The sequence below is a fragment of the Eutrigla gurnardus genome, assembly GCF_963514095.1.
Source record: "Eutrigla gurnardus genome assembly, chromosome: 1".
In the NCBI taxonomy this organism is placed as follows: domain Eukaryota; kingdom Metazoa; phylum Chordata; class Actinopteri; order Perciformes; family Triglidae; genus Eutrigla; species Eutrigla gurnardus.
In genome coordinates this window covers 3,550,095-3,571,791 of record NC_139915.1, presented here as the reverse complement: position 1 = coordinate 3,571,791, position 21,697 = coordinate 3,550,095, and the positions used below count along the sequence as shown (strand labels likewise).

At 43.4% G+C, this 21,697-nt stretch overlaps 1 protein-coding gene across 1 annotated transcript in view; it reads left to right on the top strand.

Moving 5' to 3' along the window:
• The window catches only part of LOC311019224 (CUB and sushi domain-containing protein 1-like), a gene marked incomplete at both ends in the record, with an annotated part of 320,797 nt that overhangs the window by 63,108 nt on the left and 235,992 nt on the right, over positions 1-21,697 (top strand). The window lies entirely within an intron of this gene.

Below are 21,697 nucleotides of genomic sequence, written 5' to 3'. Positions count from 1 at the left end.
GTGTGTGTGTGTGTGCTGCATTTAGCTGTTAGACATCTGTGTGATCAAGTAACACTCACACATTGAGTAGATGTCCCTGTAAAAGGAGTTGACCAGCCTCTTGGTGGTCTATTTACCTATTGACGGTAAAGTGGCTAGGGTTAGGGTTAGGGGGTGAAGGGTGGAGTAGCTAGGGTTAGAGGGTGAAGGGTGAAGTAGCTAGGGTGAGGGGGTGAAGGGTGGAGTAGCTAGGGTTAGGGGGTGAAGGGTGAAGTAGCTAGGGTTAGGCGGTGAGGGTGAAGTAGCTGAGGGGGTGAAGGGTGGAGTAGCTAGGGTTAGGGGGTGAAGTGGTTAGGGTTATTGGGTGAAGGGTGAAGTAGCTAGGGTTAGGGGGTGAAGTGGTTAGTGTTAGGGCGTGAATGGTGAAGTGGTTAGGGTTAGGGGGTGAAGGGTGAAGTGGTTAGGGGGTGAAGGGTAGAGTAGCTAGGGTTAGGGGGTGAAGGGTGAAATAGCTAGGGTTAGGGGTGAAGGGTGAAGTAGCTAGGGTTAGGGGGTGAAGGGTAGAGTAGCTAGAGTTAGGGGGTGAAGGGTAGAGTAGCTAGAGTTAGGGGGTGAAGGGTGAAGTAGCTAGGGTTAGGGGTTGAAGGGTAGAGTAGCTAGAGTTAGGGGGTTAGGGGGTGAAGGGTGAAGTTGCTACGGTTAGGGGTGAAGGGTGAAGTGGTTAGGGTTAGGGGTGAAGGGTGAAGTGGTTAGGGGGTGAAGGGTGAAGTGGTTAGGGTTAGGGGTGAAGGGTGAAGTAGCTAGGGTTAGGGGTTGAAGGGTAGAGTAGCTAGAGTTAGGGGGTTAGGGGGTGAAGGGTGAAGTAGCTAGGGTTAGGGGGTGAAGGGGTGAAGTAGCTAGGGTTAGGGGGTGAAGGGTGAAGTAGCTAGGGTTAGGGGGTGAAGGGTGGAGTAGCTAGGGTTAGGGGGTGAAGGGTGAATTAGCTAGGGTTAGGGGGTGAAGGGTGAAGTAGTTAGGGTTAGGGGGTGAAGGGTGAAGTGGTTAGGGGGTGAAGGGTGAAGTGGTTAGGGTTAGGGGGTGAAGGGTGAAGTGGTTAGGGTTAGGGGGTGAAGGGTGGAGTGGCTAGGGTTAGGGGGTGAAGGGTGGAGTGGCTAGGGTTAGGGGGTGAAGGGTGGAGTAGCTAGGGTTAGGGGGTGAAGGGTGAAGTAGCTAGGGTTAGGGGGTGAAGGGTGAAGTGGTTAGGGGGTGAAGGGTGAAGTAGCTAGGGTAAGGTGGTGAAGGGTGAAGTGGTTAGGGGGTGAAGGGTGAAGTGGTTAGGGGGTGAAGGGTGAAGTAGCTAGGGTAAGGTGGTGAAGGGTGAAGTGGTTAGGGGGTGAAGGGTGAAGTGGCCGTCCCCGTGAAGCAGCCTTGGAGTTTGAACACGGAAACCTTCAGCGGTTTCTGACCAATATGCATAGAAAACAGCAAGTCATTGCAGCTCAGTAGCATCCAAGATGAACAGCTGATGGGCTGCATACACTGTCAGTGTGCGATGTGCACTGATGCTCTCTTAAAGCCACAAGATGTGTTTCATGATCGACGGCCAGCAGTAACAACAGAAGGCTGTTTACTTTTTTTTACAGTGAACACCAGCATTGGTAGGGGGCCTCCACAAATCACAGTCCACTTTTTCACTGTTGGATTTGTCTTTGTGAATTCGCTGCCCCCTGTTGTGCCTCCGTTTCTGTCCTACAGTCTGTCTTTGTGGTTTCCAGCGCTGAGCTAGCAGAAACCTGAATGCCCACAAACACATCTTAGAAAGGAAACATAATTGGGTCTGACTTGTGAAAGGGGTGAACAAGGAACACACAGTATTAGTTTCAGCAAAGACTCAAATCTACAGGCTGGGTTTCGTTTCATTTTCTTTTTCTACATGTTTTTTAGCATTCTTTAGTTTTCTCACAAGATGAATTTAACAGGAGAAGCTTTGAAACGTTAAAGTCGAATGAGACAACAGTACATTTGAACCATTTCTAGATCATATCTCCATTCATATTGTGCAGCTATTTAACACTAAATGAAACATAAAATACTTTGATCAAAATCCAATCATATTTCTTCCTGTAAAACACAATAAACTAGGAGTTACCAATTTCAACCAATAATTATACTGCATCCCAAATGCAAACGCTTAGATTTAGATTCCTTTTGTGACCTCACATCGCTAAAAAAATGTGCACTTTTAGTGGGAACACGTCACAGTGCAGAAGTTAAACTCACTCCGACATCCGTTCCTCTGGGATTGAAATGTTTTCTTTAAAATGACAAATCTGACTGATGCCATGTTTTCAATGAATAAGTGAGATTATTCGCTTCCTTTAGATCAGTGCACATTACAATACTTGTTATATCTCATCTTTTTTTGTATCAGTAAGAAGTAGATAATCAATCTTATACTGAAACAAAATCTTCAGCATATAAACCGTCAAAATCACAGCTACATCTCCACAGAACAAATACAGAAACTCTTGACAGCTGTCCGATTTCATACGCATTCTGTTCTTTTATTATTTCATTTTCTTCCGTTGCTCAGTCTTTCTGTTCATGCTGATTCATTGCAGCGTCTGTTACCGATGTGTGGAAAGCAAAGTGTGGCGTCTTTCAACAGGGAATGAGAAATTATATTTTTGAAGAGGTAACGGTTTAAAAAGTAAACATCGGAAACGCATTTCCATTTCAAATCCGCATAGACGGAATGTTTTTGCAGACCTTGAGAAAAGCCTGCATGGCATTTTCTACAGCTTGACTTGGTATTTCCCAGCGAGGAACACAAACACGATGTCGTAGAAACGAGTGTAAATACATGAAGCTAGATTCCACTTCCCCTCGGTTTTCTTCCTCTCATCCCACAATGGATTCATCCTCCTCTGCCTCTCTTGCTCCCTCAACCTTTGTGTCCCTTTCTGTCTGTAAGTTAGATTACAAAAACTGATCCAGTCATTTGGAAAGCCTGTATGGTGTTTTACAGTGAGAGTTGGCTCACTGAGTGAATATTGGATAAGTCATTTAGTGAGTCGAGCATATGGAAGATATTGATAAATACCATACTATTCTCCAACCGTTACCCTCCTACACCCAATGCTTCGCTATGCTCTCTGAAACAATGACTATCTCACACACACACACACACACACACACACACACACACACACACACACACACACACACACACCCTCTCTCTCTGTCTAACACACTGGCACAACTACAGACATTTCTCAACATCCCTTTGTTTTTGTTTTGTTTTTTTAACTTCAATTGCTCCATGAAATTACAGAGATCAAATAAGCCACACACACACACACACACACACACACACACACACACACACACACACACACACACACACACACAGGTGGCTATGACTATTTGGGGACATTACTTTCACTTACATTCATTTCCTGGAGACTTCCCCTAACCAGAGTCGCTAGCAGCCTCTCCCTGACCCTTACCCTTTGACCTTAACCCAAACCTAACCTTAAACTAAGTCTTCACCCTAAAACATTACATTACGTTACGGGGACATGCAGTTGTCCCCATTTGGTCTCAAAAAATGTGAGTCCCCACAATGTGAGTGTGTTGTCAGATGTATGTCCCCACCTGACTGGTAAAACACGCCCACACACACAGATTCGTGATTTTCAAGGAAGGTGGAGTGTGTGTGTGTGTGTGTGTGTGTAGGAAAGAGAGAGATTAGATCCCCCATAGTGCACTGTACTCCTACTGTAGATTAACTGTTCTTAATGTGGCTGCTCACTCCAGCAGTAAGAACCTTAGAACGTCCCGTTTAGTACAGAAACCCACGAGGCTCCCCTGTGACTCCCAACTGTAGACTGATCCAGATTAAGTATTCCTAAAGCCGTTTCTCTTCAGTCTGACAGCTGCACTCTGCAGCGTCTACACCTCCATACACCCTTTTGCCAACAAGATACATTCCTATACACTTGAAGTGTCTGTAATTTGTTTTTCTGATGATAAGACTATCAAGTCGCAATATTACAGTCGCTGCCCCGGGACCTACATCTGGCACTAAGGCTCTTTACTTAATATCAACAATCGCAAACTTGTAAAATAATCAGTGGTTTAGGGACAATTATTAAACAACACTGAAAATGAGTTTTTAAATTTCCCCAGAGCAGAATTTAAAGTCTTCCTAAACTCTTATATGTGCACTTCAAATTAAAATGTCCATTCAAACTATCCGTTATCTGTGATGCAGTGCAAGTTCAATCACCGGAACTCACTTTGCCGTAAGTGTGTGTGTCTCTGTGTGTGTGTGTGTGTGTGTGTGTGTGTGTGTGTTTATTAATTGTTAGGCTATAAATACATTTGGGATTTCTGCAGACATCACCATTCAAAATATTGTTTTTCACTCAAGCCTTTAAAGGCTTCTTATAGCCAGAGGGCAGCTTACATGTGCAGCTCACATTAGAGCGAAGTAGAAGTGAATTCAGTGTGTCAGTAACGACGGCAAGAGAGAGAACCGGCTGAGAAGAAGAGACAAAGAGGGTGACATAAGGGTTAGTAAGTTAGTTCGTTTTTTTTTAAAGATTCATGTTATCTTTGTCATTTATTTTAGCAACATTGCAGCTGTATGGAATAGGCATTTCTCAAGCATTTGATGAATAACTCAAACTTAGGGTGCTCATTAATTAGATACAGTACAGTAGTTCTGTAGGCAGGTGCATCTTCCAAGGCCATGTACAGTGAGTTCATGAAAAAACATAATATTTTTGGGTCAGATGCAGGACTTATGGTCGTGATGCTCATTACAGAATCATATATACCCCATAATAAGCACAGGCCATCTGGACAACACAGTATCAGGCGGCTGTACTGGATTGCCCTTTGGACTGATGCCCTGTTCTCTCTTTCTGGTTCCCTCGCTCTCCACTTCTCATATGTCTTGCCAGGTTTGTTGTCTGAGCGAGTTCTGCCCTAAAATCAGTCTCTTCTGTGGGGAATAGAAAGTTGGAGTGAACTGAACATTCAGCTGCTCGTTCACTGTAAAATCTCAGCTTTTCAGAGAACCCTTTCTTGTGTTCTTCACCGTTCTCAGAGCATTATCATCACCTGGCCCGATCGACGGTGACGATCCACAGACCCTTGTTAAGTGGCGAGACACTGATGATAAGCATCTTGTGTACAGTCGCCTCACAATGCACAGAACCCCTTTGAGTGAAGTTGAAGTCCTGGCTTCAGCTATAGCTATAGCTTCTCTGGCTCAATACAGTCTCTCACTCAGCACTTCCTTCATCAAGTTTCTGAAAAAAAATGTCTTGCTTTGATTTACAGTTTCTGAGACAGACTGGCATACAGAACATGCCTGTAGAAACTGAAACCTTATGGATTTTATCACAATTCATTAGCTTATAACGAAAAACTACAGCTCCCATAGAAATGTAGCAGCACGACAGCGTACATGCACCGTTGTTGATTTGTTCCACAGCCACGATATCCAGCAATGCTCCTCGTCTCCGTCCATCTTCATGTCCGAACTCACTGGGCTGCTCGACTCACCTCGTCTGTCACGAAGGTTTAGAGCTCATGGGAAACAATGTACATACTGTTGATTAAGGCTATCTCCCAAGTCTGGATTTTTAGACATTTGCGTTATTGAGATCTTAATTCAGCAGCAGAAGCCAGACCTCTTGACAATACAACATGTAGCCATAGCAGATGCTACTGTAATAAATCATTTCTATGCTTCAACTATTTCAGTTGAACTGTTATTCACCGGTGTCATAGAAACCATGACTGTCACTGTGAGGTAAATCACACAACGTATTGCAAAGTACTTTGTGCATTCAACACTAGAAACCATTTGTCAGTTCAGTCTACCAACAAAAAATCTGCTGCCTCCAGGTTTCTTTTTTTTTTTTTTTTTAACTTGTTGCCTTGCAAATGGTATAAATAGAAGAAAACAACCTTGATACTCCCCTCACTTTCTCTCTGTCACTTCACACTAGCAACAAAAGTTCGAGGAGTCAATTTTGGATTTTAATGGGTCAGAATTTTGACAGGCTGCATAGTAAATGTGCTTGTTGAGGCCGGTGAGAACAGTTGAGGCCATCTATGATTTAACGTGTCCTCAGCAACCCCCACTGCAGGCAGATGTGCCACAAAGCCTCACACCTCCCATAGCTGCGAGCTTAAACTGAAACAAACTCCCATCTTGCGTGCCGATACAGTCTCAACAGTCTTAGTGGCGCTGAAACAATCCTGTGCAATGTGTATAATTGAGTAGGCCTCGTGGTCCAAACCTCATTCAGCTGTAAATGAATAATCGTCTGACAGCATCAGAAACACCACAGCGCTGTCAACAAGCTGTCAAACTAAATAAAACAAAAAACAAACCTCTCTGCTTCATGCCGTTATTAATGGCGTCTCCAGAGTGTTGACGAATCCCCGGGAAAACACACAGTGATCGTATGAATGTCCATTTTACATGTACTAGCCATCTAGTGTTTATTCTCCCAAACAGGATATGTTGAGATATTGATTCCGTCAGATCAACCATACTCATAAACCCCTCCCCTCCAAACCAGCTGGTGGTTTCACCGACTGGCAGGTCGGTTGACTAACTGACCAGATAACTGGGAGGCAGACTTAGCGGTGGCTGACTGATTGGCCTGCTGGTTGATGGGATAGCTTACTGGATGACTGACTGGCTGAGTGGCTGAGCATAATGCAGGCTCACAACTCGGAGCCAATGGAGCAGCAGCAGCAGTGGCATCCTGGGGTGGGATTATCAACACACACACACACACACACACACACACAGATGCACTCACATGTGTCTTTAAAGTTCCACTAGAGAGCTGTAAGCTTCCATGAGTTGAGAAGGAGAGATAAAATGAGTTTGGATCTTTGGAGTTTGAAAGCCTTTAATTTGGAATTGCACTGACAAATATAGTGATATTTGGCTGCTCTCATTCATGCCCTGCAGTGCAATGGATTAAAAAGTCTGGTTTGGTACCAAAATGTAGGATCAAGCTGGATTGAACATTGAACACGTTTTTTTTTTAAACTCATGAGAAAATGAAATAAAAGCACTTCATATATCTTTTAATGAATGAATGATTATAATTAGAACTAGTTTAATGTTGTTTTTTGGCCCCTCAGCAGAACAGCAAGGAGCTGCTGTGACTCGCTCCTATTTGATCATGAATTCACTTCTGTGTCGTATCATTCATACGAGATGATTGGACCTGCTTTGATGTACATTATTAAAAACCTTATTAAATGTTTTTGTATTTGCTGCAAAGATCTACAATCAATGTGTCGGTTAGCCGTTTCATTTTGTTGAAGCAGCGATGCAGATCTAGGCGGGACGGATAGAAGCAGATATCAGCACTTAGTATGAGCCTTGCAGCAAAGCCCAGGAGCACGACAAACAACGTAACTGCTTCTTTTAGAAAACAGAATAAAACGCAAGTTTGTCTTCCTTCAACAAACCTAGCTCCTCTGTGGGGTAGAATCCCCAAACAGCATGCTAACTGAGTACAGGCCCACATGAATAAGTACACTCCCATAAACCACCTGAGCTGGAGAAACACCTACAGGCTGTGCTGGAATCCCCACCAAGCAAACTTCACTTCTCATTTACTGAGAATTTACTTTACATAGATACGTTGATCAGCCCAACCCGGAAAGAACTTCCTTTTTATGCTTTGGAAAACTGAGAGGGGTAGAGGGAGGTGAAAGGCCGCGGGGGGAGAGAAGGCATGCCATGCAGCAAACTCAGCTTCTCCACTAACTGACTAACGACTCCATTTCTTCTAGTCAGACAGCAAGAATGCAAACTGGAGATTTTCTTGGCAGGGCCGTTGTTGCTGAGGCGAAGATCCAAATACATAGTAAACAATAAGGAAGATGTATGCATGATATGATAGAGTGGGAATCACCAACATATTCCTCCTGGGGACAGCAGGACGGCACATGGCCCACGCTACAGCAATATTACAATTATCGCTCCACTGCAGTATGATTGCATGAAATATGCCATCTCATTTGACCACAGAAAAAATGAATGCTTCTCTCTGGGGAAAATTAAATATTGGATCAATTATACATACAAGTTAAATCGTCTGAAATTCAAGACTTCTAAAACTTTAACAGGATCATTTCTTCCCATTTTCATGTGAGTGTAGAGAGAATTTGAATGTCAAAATGTAGGATTTTCTTCATTAAGCCAGATGAAGAGTTGTACCATGAAAAGGTGCTCATAATTAGCCATCAAGGTACGACTTAGTGTCGTTGTTTGACCTACTTTATACTCGGTCTGACTCGTGTGATATTTTTTAGATGACTCTTCATGTCAAATACACTTTGTTGTTTTCCCTTTAATAACTACATCACATTTTCTTCATTATCAAGTACATTCATACTTTTTTAAATCACTTATCACTTCAAGATTGAAAAGCGGTTTTCCTCGTCTTTGATATTGATTATTTTTTTTAATATTTCACTTTCTTAGATACTAAATCCTGGGAATAATTTGCATGAAGTGCCCCCCCCCCCTCCTCCTCCAGCTCTGTATTCACTGTCTCTCTATAATATATCCCACTTGGCCCTTTCAATCGCTTCATTACTCATCTATGATATTTTTCATTTGTTTAAGTACCAATCTTTCTTCCCTGGATCCGTTCCACCTCTCTCCTTTTACTCCTCTGCCTTTGCTCATCTCTCTCCCTCTCACTATCAATGAGTGTTAAAGAAACACATCTTCGTAACTAGAATCACTTCTATGACTCTATCGTCCTCTTGCTGTATTTATCTTTAGACGTATTCAGAATACACTCGCCTGGCTAGCACACACACACACACACACACACACGCACACACACACACACACACACACACACACACACACACACACACACACACACACACACACACACACACACACGTTCATATCTGCACACCTTCTTGCACACTTTCTACCTTCTGGTGTCTCAAATGACCTTCGGGTTTTCTTGGTGGGACTCAACTCTTTTAGTGGTCAGAGGGTTCAGCCTGAAAACCTCGGGAAATAACATCCACCCTGCCAGCATAGAGTGTGTGTGTTTATGTATATGCAGATAAAAGAGAGAGAGAGAGAGCTCATGCATAATGCTGAGGGTGGCGATGGTGACAGGATGTCATGCTCCTCAAGACTTCGACCCCTCTGAGACCCGATTCACAGGCCGGCTGAGCCAGACGCCTCCACTTTACTTTATTCTTGCTTTTGGATTGTTGTCGCTGTCTGAGCCAGGATGTGGTGGTTTTAAGAGTTCATGTATTCAAACGTTACGTGCTGGTAAGAATCTGATGATATGAATAATGATGCAGAGGTTACGTTTCTATATATTATGTTGTAATATTGTAATCAAGGTGATATGTTAAAAACTAATTTTAGGTAAGCTGTCACAGTGTAAAGAACACACCACATGCATCAAGTTCATATGCAATCAGAACAATGGCGAACTGCATCTGCATGAATCAAAGTCCCTGCAGTGTCGAGCACATTGCATCCATTAAAGAGGGCACACATCTTACTCACTTACATCAAGTTTTATCTGAGTTAAGGTTGACATATAAACTGTTCAACAGTGTTTCTGAGAATCCTTACAGCTTCACAAAACCTAATATCACCATTCTCAAAATGTTCAAATGTCTGCTTACAGCTTTAGTCGAAGCCATAATGCCTCAATCCCTTGAACCTTGCTGCACTTCTTCAATATATTCTGTTTTATCTCAATGGGAACCTATTCATGGTAATGTGATTACTGTCCCTATAATAGGCTAATTACAATAGCCTGTCATGTAGAACGATTAATGCTGGGTAGACGCAAAGCACTGCGAGTGAGTGTGTGTGTGTGTGTGTGTGTGTGTGTTTCCTCCCTCCTCTCATATCTGCATGTATTTACTTTCTTTAGTTTCCTCTCCTCCCTTTATCACAGCTTCACCCCATCACTCCCTCTCCGTCTCCTTGCTCGTCTTTTCCTTGTGTTTCTAACAGCTTGTTAATCGGTGATTACTGCAGCAACAAAAGGTTAGGTGAAAGTGTTGATGGGATTCTGTTGTCATGGGAAGTGCTGAAGGCGAAAGGCAGGATCCTCAGAGTGTAATGATACTGTGTGTGTGTGTGTGTGTGTGTGTGTGTTTAAAATCCCTGGCTAAATCATGCATGAACATGACATAGTTAAAGAGCTGTGTGCTTATGTGTGTGCGCATATGCACACATACACACTCACGCACACTCACACACACACACACACACATACACACACACACACACACACACACACACCCAGAGTGTAGAAGATGGATGTTTTAGATTCGCCTCTCCGTCTCAATCCTGAAAATGAAAACGTGCCACCATCATACGATATATAACTACACACACACACACACGACCACACACACATACACACACACACACACGACCACACACACATACACACACACACACACGACCACACGTAGTTAGAGACACAAAGATAATAAAGACAGAGTGACACAACAGTAACAGTGAGCTACACACACACACAAGTGCAATCTCTCTGAGTATCATTTGTTGTGCTCCGTTACCTGTGAATCCCTTTTCACTGCCGATAGACGGAACATGTCGCGTCATCTTAAACTTCTCCCATGCACCTGTGTGTGTGTGTGTGTGTGTGTGTGTGTGTGTGTGTGTGTGTGTGTGCAGGCATCAGCCTGTACAATGCATGCAGTATGGTGTGTTGAAAAATGATATCTGTCTCTGCCTGATTGCTAATAATCATATTGTTTCTGGCATTTGTGTGGTTTTTTTTCATGCATTGCATAATAATAACGCTGCAGGTCGGTAAAATGGGCACATGGAAACTGTTGCTATAGAAACGGCAGAATAAAAGCACCCTCCCTGGTAACGACACAAGTTTTCATTTCTTCCTGTGAGATGGGAAAGGGGGTTTCACTCTTTGTGTTCTCGCTCATCCTCCCTTTGAACGAGACAACAGACTCTTCCTCTCCTCTCTCCATGTTCCACTTTCATTCCCTTCCTCACTCCCTCCTCCTCCTCTCTCCTCCTCCTCCTCCCTCCTCCTCTCTCCCTATTTCTGGGAGTCAAATCCACTGCACTAGTGCACTTGGCCGTGACTGACAGATTTTTGGTAATTTCATGACCAGAGGCTACAGCGCTCTGGCAGTGCACCTGCAGCGCTAATGTAAAAGAGGCTGGATTAGGAGGAATAAATTATCGTTATCAATCATGAACAATCAGATCAGCTCCTCTAATCCCATTTAACAGCAGTGTGCTGTGCTCCCACCGCACGCTGACATTTTGTAATGGAGAAAAGAGCCCCGAACTCTCCCGTGAGGAAACTGATGTGCTTTATCAGGAGGTGCAGAGTCTCGAAGCATAAAAACCCACCATTTCAAATATGCAACCGGTGTGTATCAGTTTTGGCGCTGGTTCAGCAAGATTTGTTTTCAAGGATGAGGAATGTGAACTGCTTTGAAAACACTCACTATCCTTCCAATGATATGCTACGGATGAAGTGCACATTCCTGTATTGCTGCCTTCAGATAGCTGTAGAATTTCATCAGCTGAACAAGAAAGCCCCTCATACATAATACAAGCGGTTGTAGGCGACACACGCTGCTAAGAGTCATCCATCCATCTTTGTGAATTGTTTCAGTAATCACATTTCCGTGTGCTTTTAGCCTGTGCAGTGCGATGTACAAAACAAGGCCTTTTCTGGAATTAGCTGTGGGCTTAGCAGGCCCGACGTGATACCACGCAGCACTGAACCATCTCATTTGTGTTGACATCCTCCTCTGGTGTGCCCTGTCCTTAATGTTGCTCTAGTAATATCCTTGCAAGCGACAACCTTATTGAACCCATGCAGGCAGGAAATTATCCACTTATGGCACATTTATCACTGCACAGTGCAACGTTGCTGTTAGTAATGTGCTCCAGCATGACATGGAGAGGCTAAGTCATGCCCCCCTATGGACTTATGGGAGTGTATTTTGGAATAAAGCTGTAGGGGAGAGAAGTAGTTTTTCCATCCTGTTTGAATTGTACCTTGTTGGTCAATTTAAAAGACAATTTTGCACGTCAAGATAGTGACATTTGGTCATATAAATGTCATATAAAAGATTAGAAAGACTACATATCCAAAAGCCACATGACTAGTGTGTGTGTGTTCCCTACCAGGACGTGCTCTCTCATTCCTTCGCTTGCCAGCTGAGAAGAAGCTTGACTGGATAAAAGACATCACAGTGAAGTTACCTGAGCCGAGGTAACGGCCTGTTGGTGACATGGCCGGAGACGGCAGATGTCGCTCTCGCACAGAACTAAGTGATGCTATGACCTACGACCTACAATAAACCATGGCTTTCTTGACTTGCAATGGTCTTTTAAATTGATAAACACCATGTGGTTTGATGATTCTTGGTACAATTAAACTACTGTCCATATTATTCTTTCCCTGAAATAAGTTCCCAGCAGGGCGCTGAAGTATTCATCAATGTACACCAGTTAATGTCCCAGAAAAAGTGGTTCAAATCAGATCTTTCCCCACGTTTTTAAACCTGCTGCCTCTTTTCTTGCATCCTTGTCATTTAACTTCTATATTCTTTCTTTCAGTCTTCCTCTCTGCCTCTCTCTCTCTCTCTCACTCTCTCTCTCTCTCTGTGTGTGTGTGTGTGTGTGTGTGTCATACACACACACGACCTGCTAGCTCATGTGAAACATCAATGTCCCAACAGATGAATAACAAAGTATACTGCAGTGTGTAGAGTATTAGAGCCCCAAGCGCTCTCTCTCTCTCTCTCTCTCTCTCTCTCTCTCTCTCTCTCTCTCTATCTCTCTCTCCCTCTCTCTCTCTCTCTCTCTCATTCCCTTGCTTTCACTTTTGCACTCTTTACCTCTTTGCTCATTGTATTCATGTCGGCCCTCTCTTTCATTGCATTTCTCTTTGTTGTATTTCTCTGTGAATGGAAAGTTCCAGGTAATTCGTAGAAATACTTCTTTTGATCTTTTCCTTTATGCATCAACCTTATGCATATGTACTGTACACACACACACACACACACACACACACACACACACACACACACACACACACACACACACACACACACACACACACACACACACACACACACACACACAGGCTGAGTGAACCGAGGCTGCGTTTCCATTGCTGTGATCATCGGTTGGCCAGCTAACACACCTGGCTGGAATCAATCAAGCTGTTTTACTGCCCTGTGTGTGTGTGTGTGTGTGTGTGTGTGTGTGGTGCTTGCTCTCTCTCCATCTCCCTCACCTCCCGTCTCATCAGCTCTCATGTACCCAAAGGTTCTGATATCTCCAGAGACAGGCGTACAGAACCAAACAGGAAGGAAGACTGAGAAAGTGGATTTAAAGGGATGTACTTTAACTCCTTCTTACCGCCAGTAAAAGTCTGCTGCGAACAGTAAAACACTCGGCCGTTGCAGGTGTCACTAATAAGGTAAACACTTAGAATTGACAGAACCCAATTAATTTTGCCGGATAAAGGAACCGTAATTATTTGCAACTGAATGGCTTCAGCCGGTTTCTGGCCATCAGTTAAAAAAAAGGATATGCTGTGGCTTAAAGGCATCATTTCTACCTAATTATTTCTTTCTTAAAACATCCAGCTTGTGACTCATCAGTTTCAAGAAAAATGTTCTGCTCCTGAAGGCTTCCATCAGCAATGACCCACATTTAATTAATCATTTTGTAGGAACAGCCCAATTTAGTATGAATTATGGAGGTTTTTGCTACAATTATATCATTGCTATCACCGGAAATGGCCGACTCTACACCTGATGATAAAAAATACCTTGTGATGCAGTTACAAGATCCAATGTGTGCATAATACAATATGTAGTGATCTTGATCATGTGATCAGTAAAGTCATGGAAAACAATTAAATAAAGGAGTCCTTTAAAAAGCATTTCCACCGATGCATTAAGCACCCAGGTTATATGAGGTAAGCCACTCTGTCAGGAAAATATGCAAATAAGTAAATAGCCTGGATGGATTTTCACTCCTAGTATTATTTGCATGTCTCTATTCTCGAGGGGAAAGTGGGATCCAGTGCCTTGTCACCTGGACCATGACGGTGCAATAGATGACTGAAAGGAAGTCAAATCTCAGAATATGGGCCTGCAGCTCCACCTATACCATCTTTTTTTGATAACTCTACCTTCATAAATAAAGAATAAATAAATCAAATGTATTTTTAAATGTTTTGTTGCATCCTCTCCCGCTCTATATTCACTTCTCTACCATGAGAGTGAGCTAGACGGCTTTTTCGAGTCACAGATGACCACATTTACGATGATCCCAATAATAGAAATTCACCACAATCCAGTTATTGTGAGTGTTTTTATCAGCAGCCACATTAAATCCTATATGGTCCCATCCACTGCTAACTGTCATGTGACAGCTGGGCTACAGGACCACTTTCATTTGTTTCTCGTTTGCAGTAAAACGGCGTTGATGTCAGATCAAACAATTTCCGATTTCCACCGTCAGGAAAACCTCTTTATCGAGGAGAGACACGAAGAACATAATGCAAGAATTCAAAGTAATCTGTAGGACTTTCAGGTGTGTGTGAGTGTGTGTGTGTGTGTGTGTGTGTGTGTGTGTGTGTGTGTGTGTGTGTGTGTGTGTGTGTGCGTCCGTGTGTGTGTGTGTGTATGTGTGTGTGTGCGTCCGTGTGTGTGTGTGTGTGTATGTGTGTGTGTGCGTCCGTGTGTGTGTGTGGTGACTCTTTACTCTCCATATTACATTCAAACGTTGACTTTTCAAGAATGCAGAGGAATTCAGGGTTTTAGTTCCTCATCTTTCCGAGCGTGTCCCAAGGGGAAGTTAAATATTGAGCACGCTGCCTCTTTTTTCAGCAATAACACTGCAAGCGAGCATCAGTGTTTCATTGTCACACATCTTCTAGTTAGACGGCTCTGTGTATGTTTGTGTGTTTCCTCTTCATTGACTCAGCAGCTGCACGGAGGAAAACCCAGACCTGGAGAGTTTGACAGTTTAAACCACAGTGAGCCGGACAGAAATACACAGAAATACTACATGTTGGTATCAGTGACATTTGAAGCTACTAAAAGCAGCTCCAATCAATATTCATCAGGCTCCATTTTGGGCGCACATGCAACCAAAAATATGTTACTAAGTAGAACCGGTGCGGTCCGGTCGAGCGTAGTAGTAAGAACTGGCAGTCCGGTTGGGCGTAGCTTTAAGAACCGGTTGTTTGATCCGGTTCGCTGCAGGCGGGCCGACATTAAGCAGTACAGCCAGAACTGGGCTGGGAAGGCTGGCTTTACTGTCGGAGCGTCGTCGTTCAGAATCGTTAAAAAGCCAATTGAACCCACAGAAAAAGATGATTCAGCTCATTGTGAGTTCACTATTGTGGTTCACAACTTCAGAGCTGATGGTCCCTCAGGAGTTTTTTGGGACCAAAAACAGAAACTGAGAGCGATTCTTGGACTTGAATTCATCAGGTGGAGAGAAACACAACTCTTAACGAATGCTGCATTTGCTAACTCATATGTCAGTGGTGTCTTAGCGGCTTGTTTAGCATATTTTCAACATGTCTGAGCTAATGGCTCGCAGCTAACAGTGCTAATGGTACAAACGATGCTTAGCTTCCAGACATTTGCAGTGCAGGGCGCTGAGGCGTGAGTTAGCCATCGAGGCTAGTACATGCACCTGCATCATTCTCTGCTCAGGTAGCATTTCTCCACCTTATCTTCATGTTTCAAAGACCTGTCGGATGCTATGCTCACATAGACAACATTTGAAGACCCCATGAACAGGGGACCTGCATGCTGGAACACTTGTGTTGACTTTTCATTTTAAACGTGACATGTTGGTGTATCTTTATACCAGAACTGGCACTCACAACATTCACTCCTCATTGTTGTGCTGACATGATTATACATCGCAGCAGTCAGTTCGGACTGCTGCTCACAGCACGGATAGAAAACTAAGCACCACATTTCATCCTCACCTCCTTGACTCAGATACGGCAGCCAGTCATGTCATTTCAAACATTGGACCCCAAAATGCCCAAAACGTAAGACTGGTACTTGTATTTCTCGACTATGGCAACACATTTAGTAATGAGCTGTCATTTTGCTCTGCACTGCATTAGCCATCACTTCATAAAGTGCCCCCAGTGCTTTGGCATCACCGGACTGACAGAAGCTCCCAAACCCCCAAACAAACAAGCACGGGCCGCTCTCCTGAGACCGCCGAAGCAAATACAAATAATGGAATGACAGGAACTCAGCCTGTGAGCAGCCATGTCTGCAGAGACACTGGAAACGACATCAATCACGATCTGTAAAGCATTTTGAAAGATGTATTATGTATAGCTGCACAGCTACCACAGGGAGATGCATAGGCAGCGGTGAGGCCAAGGATGGACTCTCAAATCCTTGTTTGTTGGAAGCTTGCTCACTCTCTGGTTTCAGTGCTTCATTTTCATATGAATCCCTGAATCGTCTCCATTCACAACACTAAAGCTGGTGACTTATAGGTTGAAGGATGATTGATTGCAGACGCAGAACGATGGCTTCCCTCAGAAAGTCGATGTTTTTCAAAGGGAGTATGATGATGAAAAATGAAGATAATATTTTATGATACAAGTACAAGTCAAATACAAGTACACATGCAATCACAGTCACTTCTGTACTGTGCAGCTCCCTCACTTTGTCCTAATTCTGGTCTTCTTCTATCTTTGATCGTGCCTCTTGCTTACTTACAGTGTATACACACACACACACACACACACACACACACACACACCATCCATCCTACCTATCTCTGCTATCTTCAGACAGCAACCCATATTCCTTGCTGACAATGTTTGGGATTTACTCTGGATGTAGCCTTGATTCTCCCTGTGTGTCGGTGCATGATTGTCCATCTGTGTGTGTGTGTGTGTGTGTGTGTGTGTGTGTGTGTGTGTGTGTGTGTGTGTGTGTGTGTGTGTGTGTGTGTGTGTGTGTGTGTGCGTGTGTGTGTGTTCCTATGATACATGTCTCTGCTCCGTTCCGTGGTTGTTATGGTGACCAGTGACTGGGCGTATCCTGTCCCAGTAAAGATTTAATTTACAGTTTTTGCTCATTCTAATGTGTGTCTAATTCACACCTGACGAGTTTATTAATCTTGTGTTTGACAAATAAGCTCTTTGATCAACTCATTGAAGTGTAACGAGAGCCACGGTAGAGTTTGTTCAGTGTTAATTAGCTTGCAAGTTTGCTTTTAATTCATTTTCACACTTTGTTTACTTGTCAGCACAAGCAAACTTTACAGACGGACGGACAGCACGTTTAGTAGGATATTCCTTCAAAATCAGTTTCTTTTTTCAACACATTAATTGCAAATTACACAGACCAAAGTGCTATTCCCAGTCTTTCAGTATCAATGAAGAGTGAACGTCATGATGGCTGTAAAAAGAAAGAACACAGAGTCTTTTTCAAAACAGTTTTCAGTGTAGTTAACTGCATATTTGGACTTTCATGTTATTTCCCAGAGACCTGCTTTTATCTCCACTGAGCACCAGCTAAATGGCCCGAATGCTTGAATCTAACTGCAGTCCCATTTACCTAAACGCTTTGACAGTCGGCTGACAGAGAGTGCGAGCAATGCCGATAGAGAGAGAGAGAGAGAGACAGACAGAGAGAGGTTGTGCTATTTGTTCTTGGCGTGATAAATATAGGAGGTGAGTGGGTGGAATAAAAACAAGCCAGCACTCTTGCAGGATAAGAGAGGAAACACAGAGAGATAGATAGAATGGCACCAGGAGATAGACAATGACATACTAATAATACTAGCCATACAGTCTGGGAGCAATGCTATGCTACTTATGGATGGATGCGATGATGCTAATACAGACATGATTGTGGTGAAACGGGGGAAGAGAGCCGGATGAAGGGATGAGAGAGCAGGACAGACAGAAGGAAGAGAGAACGTGTTTCTATTTGTTCACTCTAACTTCATCGGCAATGATGTGCTGAGAGAGAGAGAGAGAGAGATAGAGAGAGACTGGTGTACTGGTGGAGGAGGCTGGAGAGAGAAAGTATACAGTCGAGGGGATAGACGGGGAGAGGCAAACATAATGTGGAAGAGACACAATGATTTGGACACAGAGATAATGGAAAAGAAGACGGGGAGGTTCAGCAGACGAGGTGGGAAAGAAAACAAGGATAGCACAAGAAGACAACAGATTCCTCTCCCCTACCTCCCCTCTCTCCCCTCCCTCCTCTGCTGCCCTCCCCTCTCGTCTCCACTTTTTCATAGCTGGTATTGAATCACTGCAGTCAATAGTTCTACACAGCGTAACTTAGAAAGATGCGTTTGATTTGTGGCCCAGCATGCCGTGGAAAGAGGAGCCAGTACGTGATTTATGAGCCAGGGACCTTGTGGTCCGGTTCTACCGGAGCGCTGCACCTCTCTGCCGCCTCCCAACACCTAAAATTTAACAATCTGTCTGATTGTTATGTAGATCTGTGCACCGATCCAATCATTACTGCACAATGCAGACTTTTTTTGGGGTTGTTGGGCAAAACGATCGTGACATTTTTTTTTTTTTACATTAGAAATATCTCACATTTCTCTAGCAGTGGATAAGGTAGAATGGAGTAGCACAGTTACATGTGGCATGCAGCTCATGCTTATTAATTCTACATAATTCTCATGTAGCCATCCACATTTCACCCTACGGACCTGCATGCACAGTTGAATTACTATCGGACATAAATAACAGGGAAACCCTCAAAGCTGTTGATATAAATCAAAGGAAACATCCCTGCAGGATTTAACCCCGTGTGTTAATAAAGACCGGCAGGGCACATGTGCACCCAACAGCTGTTTTTATCTGCATGTGTCTGGAGCTGCTATTTAATATATTACCTATACGCAGCGCTAAGCCCCGCCCCCTGCCGCTACTCTATCAAACGGCCCCATACTGTTACCAACTGTATTTACTGAATTATCTGTTTTTTCGGAAAAACTAAAAGCCACAAAAAGTCATAGTGTGGGTCTACAGTATGCGTTAAATTGATCAGCAGCCAGACTAGAAAAAACAGATGCTTACGTCGACGGATCACTGTGTAAAAGTGAAGCGCTGCATCACCTGGCAATGTAGACGAACAACACTGTTCCTGTAAAGCTGGGTGGCTCTGAAGTCACCGTTTCAATCATGAAAAATCAAAAGCAGACGTGTCTACATTCACTATACTTGCAGGAGCTTGCTTAGCATAGAAGGGCTGACTTTAGTTAATGATTATGCTAACATCCACGCTGCTGATGCAAGCGTTCATTTGACATAGAAACATAATGTTCAGCTACGTCTCTTTCTAACTCTCTCTGGGTAACATGGTACTGTATTCCTGTGTATAAGTATCATGTTATTCTAGCTGTTCTTGTATTCTATGCAGCCCTACGGCCCCTAAGAGCCGACGGTGGAGCTGAAGTCTTTGTCATTTCTTACGTGAAGGTGTAAGAGTTTGTTGTCTTACTGGACAGCTGTTGAAAGCAACGGCCATATGGTTTTCAGTTACTGGATCTGAAAAGCACACACAAAAAAGACATCTAAGCATGAAAAAACATCTACAAAAAGATATTTTTTTTTTACTGAAGTGCCCCAAGTGTGCTGCTACAATATGGCATCCAGCTTGATGCAAGTATCAGTTGAATTCTCCTTATCCCATCTGCTCAAAGGGGGCAGAGGGGGGGGGTCTGGCATCGGAGGAGACAGTGGACAGAAACAGGGAGACGACTGGAGACACAAAGACGGCTGAGGGGGAGAGGTGAACTGGGTTGGAAAGACAGTGGAGAACAATCTGAAATTAATCTGGACACTCCAGATGGTTTGAAGTGTGTGTGTGTGTGTGTGTGTGTGTGTGTGTGTGTGTGTGTGTGTGTGTGTGTGTGTGTGTGTGTTGGAGAGCACATGCACATATGCGTGTCTCGGTTGCTGCCAGCTTGTCCATTCGGGCCTGTGTATAGGTATTTACATGTGTTTGTGTGTTTTGTATTCCTGCAGACAAACAGGAACATCTGGTGTGGCACGGTGCGGACGTTCTGATCTCATTTAGATCGGGAACAGACAAAAACACAGCATCCGACGCATGCCGAGTTTGTCAGCATATTGTGACCTCATAGGTGTGTGTGTGTGTGTGTGTGTGTGTGTGTGTGTGTGTTCACAGTGATATAGGGTTGATAAATCCATAGCCATCGCCATCTGAGAAACAATTACTGCTGGCTTTCATGTCGGCCACACAGACACACACATTATGCTGCATGCCCTGTATATGGGAGAAGCTTGAGGAGTAAACTGTGTGTGTATATATATATATATATATATATATATATATATATATATATATATATATATATAGAGCAGCAGATGAAAGATGGAGGGCAGGGAGAGTTTGTGAATGAGGAAAGAGGAGGAGATGATGGATTCACGCAGGGTTGAAACATAAATGTAGTGTTCCCTAGTGGAGGATTTTTAAACCTTCACACTGGCTTTTATACGATATATTGTGCTGTACTGTTTTACCATAAATACTTAATCTTTCTCATTTTGCATACTATGGTTTTGTCAATTAAAGCAACTGTTTTGGGGGCTTTCACAGGCTCCCTTAAATGCGGTCAGTGTGGAGTTTGCGTTCCTTGCTAAGCTCATTTGAGCTGCTGTACGTGTCGGTCGGCTCCTGATTCGTCCTGGCTCTGGTTTGTGTTTGTCTACTGCAGTTACGTTTAGCTTTGACCAGATTTGTTACACATTAGCTTAGCTTTTGGCAGCTTTAAGAGCTGCATTATTATTAATTTACTGCCTTTTTGTCCCTCACTGAACACTGACACTTAAGAGCTGTTCATGAATTCTTCAAAAACCTAGCCAGCTGTATAGCGTCTGTTCTTCTGTGTATGTGACTGTGCAACTATGTCTCCTGTGAAATATCGCCATACATGTATATGCAAGTATTCACAGCAACCGGCGCTCTGCAGGAATGTAGTATTGAATGTACAATTCCAGTCCTACCTCACTGTGTTTGTGCAGGTGCATTTTAACATTTTGAAGGAATAAGCTGTGAAATGTTGAGAATGTAAAGACATTTTTTTTATGGAGCTCATTATTTTTTCTTCTGCTCCTAAAACAATGAACTGCATGAGCTGGCTTAGTGTGTGTGTGTGCGTGAGCAGATCAAACTGTTTGTTGTAAAGATACATGTAAAGGTTTAAAGGTGTTTAATGAGAAAGCATTGTGATCATACGGTACATATGCCGTTAAAACAGCATCATACAGTATAGTTGTACGTGTCATGGGAAGTTAGAGGCATGGAATCTAAATCTATACAGTCGTGTATGTACTCATAATCAGGCACTGCATAAAAGGAGTCATGGGAGGCTGCGAGGCGTTTGTTGCGTTGTGTTGGAGTTGCATGTGAGGACAGAGGCCTGTTACCCCAGGAACACTTGGCGTGGCACAAAGCGCATGTTTCAGCTGTGCTCATTTGATCAAACACAACCCATTGCATTATTTTGGAGGTTTTGGGATGATAAAACATGTATAATTCACTTTCATGGCCGTGGCATCGTTCTGTGTCGTCTGTGCAGAAATCCAAAAGGCTTTGAAATCGAGGCAGGAATGAA